The following is a 5,571-nucleotide window of genomic DNA, read 5'->3' as shown; positions in this document are numbered from 1 at the left end:
AGTCTGCACAGGTTGAGGGTTAACTGGGAGTTTGTCATGCTGGCTCTCGCCATCCCCCAGCTGTGGGTAGCTGGGGCCTCAGAGCCCATCATTGGTGTTCAAGACAGAGGCAGAGGTGAAAAATGCGTTCAATGTCTCTGCTTTGAATATGTCCCTCATTGTGAGGCGACCGTGCTCATCATCTATCAGACCAACGTTTGCTCTGCTCCTCCTTTTCCCATTAATCTACTTCAAAAAGCCTTTTTTATTGTCCCCCATGCTGCTGGGCAGCTTCAACTCTAATGCAGCCTGCGCAGAGCCGGGAGCAGCTCGTCTGGGCTCGGTGTCAGACAGCTGTCGGTGTGCCCCCCTAGCCCCAAGACTAGCTCCGGCTTCCCCACCAGGCCTCGACACCACGGTGTGGGCAGCCCACGGCCCCAAGGCCCCAGCAGCGGTCCCCTGGGACCATCAGGAGCAGCATGAAGGCAGAAAAAGAAAGTAGAAGTGCATTCTGCAGCTCTCCAGCAGCCCAGGAATGCACAGAGTGCTCAAACGGCCGGGCTGAAGCACTCCCTTTACAAGAAGTCACGTGCTGAGCAAAAAACACCCACTGGATTCTGTGCTGGATCACCGCAGGCTATCGGCCTGCAATGCACAGCCCCAGCAGGGCCAGAGCTGGCTCAGGCACACAGATAGGGAGGTTTTGGGGCAGGACTTTGCACCCTGCGCTGTGCCTCCGGCTGTAACCAACGGCTGCTGCCCCATCTGCCCTGAGCCTGGCACAGCACAGCCTAAGGAGTGGGAAGAGGAGAGGCAGCCTCGGGAAATCCTAGTCCCTGACCACGGTGCAGGCTGCAGCTGCCTCGTCTCCTGCCCCTTCTTCTGTCAGGGCTCTGCCTCCAGTCCCACCAGCAGCAGGAGAAACTGCTTGAAAACTAAGCACAGATCATCGCGGGAGTTAAATAACTCTGAGGCCGGACTGTTTCTGGAGGAAGTACAGGAGGTAGCGTTAGAGCTGTCTGAACCTCCAGGGCAGCACAGAATCGAAACCAAGCTGGGGGCTGGTGCGGGAGGAGCCGGTGCTGCCCTTGTGGCATGAGCACAGTTCTCCAGGCTGACACCGGCCATCTCCGCTGTCACTTCCTGGTGGCTGTGAGCGTCCCGCGGGGACAAGGCGAACGTCAGCGCAGGACGTGCAGGAAGGTACGGGCGGGAGGCCAGGGGCCGCGAGGCTCCGTGCCGGCGGGGAGGGCTCCGAGGGTGCCTGGGGACCTGGCACAGGGCAGCGGGGCAGGGAAGTGGCTCTTCCCCTTGTCCCCTCCTCTCTCTTTCCCTTCTCCCCACTCCTCACTCCCCATGCTCGGCATGGGCACAGCCCCAGCCCGGGGGAGTCCCTGGGCACCGTGCTCAGCCCCACGCGGGGCCGCGGCTGCACGGGTGTCACTGCCCTGAGGGTTCGTGCCACCACCCGAGGGTCCCTGCCGCCTTGCTGCCTTCCCCTGTGCCTGTAATCCTGTGCCTGCAATTCCTGAGACTGAGACTGAGGAAACAGAGCCGCAGCACCTCACGGCTACAGCTTTTATTTTGAATTTCAGTTCCTTGCTGCTGTCCGTGCACTGCTGTGGCTGCACACGTGGCAGCGCGATCCAGGGGCCCCAGTCTGTCCCGGTGCCACCACAGCCTGACCCAGCTGCGGTGCCCCCGAGCCCTTCCCACAGCGGGGGCACACAGAGCCCCGTAGCCTCCAGTTGCCAGCAACGAGGCTTCAGAACCATCCCCGCTTTTAGTGAAAATCCCTTCTGCTGTCAGTGATGCTCCCAGCATCTGGGTGCCTGCTGACGGAGCCCTGGGTGTCTGCTTTTGTCTCCGCAGTGTGACCGTGGCCGTCCGTCGTGTGTACATGCAGCCCGGGGTCGGCGGGGACTTGGAGATGAGGCTGATCCTGGCCGGGAAGGCTGGTGGGGGGAAAAGCGCCACGGGGAACACCCTCCTCGGGAAGCGTGTCTTTGAGTCCAAGCTGTCCACCCAGCCAGTGACCGTGAGCTGTGCGAGTGCACAGGGGCACTGGGATGGCGAGGACTTCACGGTGGTTGACACGGCCGACATTTTCAACCCTGGAGGTGCCAGCAGTGAGGTGCACCAAGAAATTATTCGCTGTATCAGGCTGTCCTCCCCGGGCCCCCACGCGCTGCTGCTGGTGACCCAGCTGGGCCGATTCACCCAGGAGGACGAGGAGGCTGCAGAGAGACTGCAGGACATCTTTGGAGCTGATGTTCTGGGGCACACGATCGTCATATTTACCCGTGCGGAAGAGCTCGTGGGGGGGTCACTGCAAGATTATGTGAAGTATTCCAAAAACAGGGCTCTCCGTGAGCTGATCAAGAGGTGCGGGAACAGGTACTGTGGCTTTAACAACCGGGCAGTTGGAGCCGAAAGGGACAGACAGGTTGCGGAGCTGATGGGGTTGGTCCGCTGCATGGTGCGGGTGAATGGGGACAGGTACTACAGCAATGAGATGTACCTGGATCCCATTTTAACAGAAGAGAAGGTGGAGTATCACATGGCGATGTACAGAGCATGCAGGAAAAGTATTGGGTTTTTCAATCTGTCTTACAGGAGACCTATTGTGATTTGTGGGATGATTCTCCTTGCCATTGCGGTGGTTGTCATTATTTTTCTTATTTGGTGGAAGTGATGAATCCCAGCACCACAAAGCCACTGAACGCCTGGGGCTGGAGGCACCTCTGGACACCGCTCCAGCTGCCCAGGACCGTGTCCACTGGGTGTTGGACATCTCCAGGGATGGAGACACCAGCACCACTCTGGGCAGCCTGTGCCAGCGCTCAGACACCCGCACAGCAAAAAAAGACTTTCCTGATGTCTCAGCGGGCGTCCTTGTGCCTGCAGCGTGTGTCCATGGCCTTGTGGCCAGGCTCTGGGCACCCCACCAGGCGTTCACACACACAGACAGAACCCCCGAACCCCCTTCCCCAGGCTGAGCAGCCCCAGCTCCCAGCCTCTGCCCATCTTGCAGATGACTCCTTGTCCTGGTGCAATGGAACCAACTATCCCTTGGAAAAGAAGAGGAATTGTCTATTTTTATTGAGCTTCCCTTTAATCAGTTATCATATATGCAGTACAGGACAAAAAATATGGTTACGTTTTAACTTAGGCTCCCTTTCATCAGGGACAGAATGCTCCTTCTGGGAGAAACAAAGGAAAGTTGCCGATAGCAAGTAGCCTGAGGTTGTGCTTAGGTGACGTGACGATTTTGAGAAACAAGGTTGTATTTTTGCAATAGAAGTTGCTTTTGCAGTGGAATATCCACTAACATTGCATATTGAAATGTGATTGTGCAGCCATGACAGCAGCATAGCACTAGTTAAGCAGATAAAGGGGAAGGTCCCACTGTCCCAACATAAGAAGCATAGCTAAGAAAAATGGAAGGAGTAGTGCAAAATAAGTAAAAACAAGAGTCACAGGCCCTCTAATCACAGAGAAGAAGGAAAAAAAAAAAAAAAAAAAAGGAAAAAAGGAAAAGGAGAAATTAATGGCTGGTCAAATAAAATTGTACCTATATGGTATAGAAGTGGGTCAAGTAAGTTGTGAATCTGTAGTACTCAACCAGTGAGGAAACAGGGAGAAATCAGGTGTTGGGTAATAGGGGATTCAGGGTTATTGAAAACTTGTGCTGTGCGCTGCTGCTTGCAGGATGTGAGAAACTAAGTTGTGCTTTTGTAGTAGAGAATTACTTTTCTGTATTCCAAGGTAGTTGTGTGGTCATAATAAGGAGAAATGCACAGTAGGTAAGTGGACAGTAGAAGGCTGCACTGTTCCAAAATGAGGTGGAAGCTTGAGAAAAACAGGATGAGCAGTGTGGGAATAGTAAAACAAAGATCACAGGTTCTTAAAACATAAGAAAAAAAAAAAAAAAGGAAAAGGGAGAAATTAAAGGGTTCAAAAAAAGAAAAATTGTACGCGTATGGTATAAAGAAGTGTTGAGTAGCTTGTGAACCTGTAGTACTCAGAGAATGAGGAAACAGGGGAGGCAATGAGGTGTCGGGTAATAGGGAATAAAAGATTATGATGTGTTTACTATAATGCGCTCCTAACTGGCAGGACGCCTGCCACTGCAATCATGAATAAAATAGCTTCACAGAACATCCTGTCTGAAGAAAATTATTTGAGATTTTCCTCACAAGGATGCCCACCATTGCAATCGCGATTAAAATAGCTTCATGGAAGGTCCCATCTAAGAAAATTATTGAGATTATTATCACTCCATCAATAGATAAAATGGGTTAGGGTGCTTCATCAGGGAACACCACCAAGGACCCCCACAGAAAGGAAGGCATGCGCAGAAGTTCCTGAAAAGCAGCCATTAAGAATGATGCTACATGAGCACAAAACTCAGGTAGATTAGAATGAATTTGTATTAGATCGCTGAATAGTCATGAATTCCATATCTCCATGTAGCCAGGAAGTCGACATCAGCTGTGCTTGATCTGTGGAAACTGCACCGAGCTCTGAGGCCTGAATAAAAGCAATATCTCTCCTGAGTGCGTGCGAATTGGCTTATTGCACACGGGGTGAAGGATCATAGAGTCATAGAATGGTTGGGGTTGGGAGGGACCTTAAAGATCATCCAACTCCAACCCCCCTGAAACAGACAAGGCTGCCTCCCCCCAGATGAGGTTGGCCAAGGCCCATCCAGCCTGGCCTTGAACACCTCCAGGGATGGGGCATCCACAGCTTCTCTTGGCAACATGTGCCTCACCACCGTCTGAGTGAAGAATTTCTTCCTAACATCCAATCTAAATCTCCCCTCTTTCAGTTTAAAACCATTCCCCCTTGTCCTATCATTATCTACACAATTAAAGAGTCCCTCTCCATCCTTTTTATAAGAACCCTTCGAGCACTGAAAGGCCACAATGAGGTCTCCACGGAGCCTTCTTTGGATGGCATCCCTTCCTTCTCTTGTGCTGACTGCACCACTTAGCTTGGTGCCATCTACAAACTTACATCATGACACATTACAATCATGCCTGGCACTTGGTCCTTGTGCATCCACATGTGTGGTGTGAGCGGAGGATGGCAAAACCCTTCTTCCTGTGCCAAGCCAAGCCATGTCGTTCCAGGTTCAGGAGCAGAGTGGATCTCTGGGCCAAGTGGTGCCTGCCGTAGTGCGGGTGCCTGCCCCGGTTCCCTTCCCTTACTTCCTTCTACCTCCTTCGCTTGAGGAAGAGGTCAGCCTGGCGTTCTGGGATTCCTCCCCCCTCCTAGGCTGCTTTCCGCAGCCTTTCTGGGTGGGAGAAGAACCTGGGATGAGTCAGGCAGCCCCCTCCCGAGCACTCCCCCAGCCCCACGCTCAGGTATGGCCACAGAGCTTCCCCTGCCTGCTGCACTCGCCTGGCAAGCAGTGAGACCTCGCGCCCTTGCACAGCTCATGGCCACCACCAAACACCAGCCTGGGGGGAGCTGCAGCTTGGGCCTGATCCTGAATGCACCTGGACCATTCTCCACCCTCCCAAACGGCTGTTTCAGCACTGCGGGTCACAGTGCACTGAAGGGCGCCTCTCCACACAGCAAGGC

General features: G+C 53.7%; 1 pseudogene across 1 annotated transcript; it reads left to right on the top strand.

The window, feature by feature from the left end:
* The first annotated feature begins 597 nt into the window (after nt 1-597).
* Nucleotides 598-4,140, top strand: LOC311431558 (GTPase IMAP family member 1 pseudogene; annotated as a pseudogene). Its single transcript, XR_014698876.1, has 2 exons — nt 598-1,182; nt 1,852-4,140. The product of XR_014698876.1 is annotated as a GTPase IMAP family member 1 pseudogene (transcript).
* The last annotated feature ends 1,431 nt before the right edge of the window (nt 4,141-5,571 follow it).

Source organism: Aythya ferina, assembly GCF_964211825.1.
Source record: "Aythya ferina genome assembly, chromosome: 2".
Lineage (NCBI taxonomy): Eukaryota > Metazoa > Chordata > Aves > Anseriformes > Anatidae > Aythya > Aythya ferina.
The sequence above is the reverse complement of the archived record's forward strand: the minus strand, read 5'-3'. Positions and strand labels throughout refer to the sequence as shown.